This window comes from Octodon degus, unplaced genomic scaffold (genome assembly GCF_000260255.1).
Source record: "Octodon degus isolate 3935 unplaced genomic scaffold, OctDeg1.0 scaffold00024, whole genome shotgun sequence".
Taxonomy (NCBI): Eukaryota; Metazoa; Chordata; class Mammalia; order Rodentia; family Octodontidae; genus Octodon; species Octodon degus.
The window spans coordinates 19,607,768-19,609,906 of record NW_004524600.1 but is presented as its reverse complement, the minus strand read 5'-3'; positions in this window follow the sequence as shown (position 1 = coordinate 19,609,906).

Sequence of the window (2,139 nt, the reverse complement as noted above, 5' to 3'; positions counted from 1 at the left end):
GTGTGTGTGTGTGTGGCCAGCTCAGCCCACCAGGGGGCGGGGCTGGCTGGCATGTGGTGCTGGGGGATTGAACCGCGGTCCCTGATGCTTACTAAGCTTGTTCTAAATAGGTGCTTTAGACCACTGAGCCATCTCTCCAGCCCCAGGATATAATTAAGAAGAAAAATTAGGAAAACAGTTGAGCTGGCAGGAGTTTGTAATTGGTTGATTGTGGGGATGAGGAAGAGGGACATTTAAATAATTTTAGAAGTTAGGGTATGTGTGAGTCCAGGATATGGAATCAAACTGTAGAAATGGACTATGGTATTAAGCGAGATTGGCATCATTATTTCACTTGTAAGTATACTTTGCATAGTAACAACTGCATGGTAATGCAATAAATATTTTCTCCATTTGGCTTATTCATTTATGTTCCTCACAGATTTTAGAAATGGCTTGTTTTCTTTAAATCTTTTTTTCAGAAATTATTATTATACAAATTATTATTCTTCCTTGAAAATTTCGATATATGAAAAACTATAATAAAATCATTCATATATCAACCTTGTCTATGAGGCTCTAAAATTTCATCACCAGCAGCATATTGACTGCTAAAGGAAGGCACTGTTATTTATTTATCTATTTATTTATTTAATTTACTGCGTATTTAAGGTGCTCACAGTAAACATTCTGGACTCCTCTTACTTATTTCTGATTTTCTCCCTTTGGTTTTATTCTACAGGATTAGGAACTCAAAAATAGGGCCGTTTGTAACAAGATAAGAAATGGGCTGGTCCATTTGGTTCCCTCGATCTAACCCATTCGAATCAGATCCCTAGACTCAAACTTGAGTATGGACCGGAACCACAAGTCCAGTTTACTATCAGCAGGAAACCTTTATGACTCAGAAACAATCTCTTTACTTGATATACCTTAGATCATATTATGTATTCAATTTAGAAACTTTACTAAATTTCTCAGTACTTTGAGAAAATTTTACATTTTGAATGAATAGATTTGGTTTGTAGCAGCATATGATTATATCTTGTCAATATAAAATAATTTATCTTATTTTCCTATACTTTTAAGCTTCTAAGTAATTTTTTTGAGTTCTAAGTGTTTTGATATTTTACTATTATGGATAATGATGTAGTGGACAGTTTCTTGCATAGGATTTTGTTATAATTATGATCACATCCTGAAGTAAAAAGAAAATACTAGGCATGGAATTCCTGGATCAAAGGATAAAACTTTCAATTAATGGAATTTGAATAGTCATTGCAAATTCCTTCCAAAAGTGATTTGATAGTTTATATGCCAAAGTCAATGATGAAATTTATCTCTTTATGCCACAAGAATTGTATTGCAAATTAAAAGCTAGCATTATACCGTATTCCACTCTGACAAAAATGAAATCCTGTTTGTCATTCCCTAACCTAGTGTGAAATCCCTGCCTTGGGGGCTGTCTTGTTCCCCATCACTCTTTGCTGTCAATTACCTGCTGTAGGTAATAACACCCCCTGGTGAGGGTTCATACATAGTGAGAATCAAATCCAGCCAAACTCACAAGTGGGGCCTTCTGTCAGAGTAACTCTCATTCTCGTTCAACCAACTGGACATGTGCCCTAGAAGTTTGAAAATTACTTTGTCATTAGAAGTAAAGATAATGCCAAATATTTAAAAATAAAATATCACTATTACATTTTAATGACTTTTTATTCATTTTTTTCAGCCACACATATTAATGGAGTAAGAGAATCATGGTGCTATATTATCATTTTTATTAATGAAATAACAATACATATGCATTGCTACAGTGTCATCTGGTTGAATATCACTTCATATTAATCTAGACATTAGTTTAGATATGTAGAGATGTTTAATGAAAACATTTTCAAAAATGTTCCTCTTATTTACAAGGAGATACTGGTACAACTGGTGAAAGGTGAATAAAGTTTTCAGATGATAACAGAATTGAGTAAAATTTCTGTTAGCATCCTTATTTTGGTAATTTTAGAGGTCCAAAGGTATGTTGTGGGTTCATGGCTGTTACCAGTCCTTAGATACTTCAGAAAAGCATCAATTGTATACATATACATATGTGTGCATGTACAGAGAGAGAGAGAGAGAGAGAGAGAGAGAGAGAGAGAGAGAGAGAGA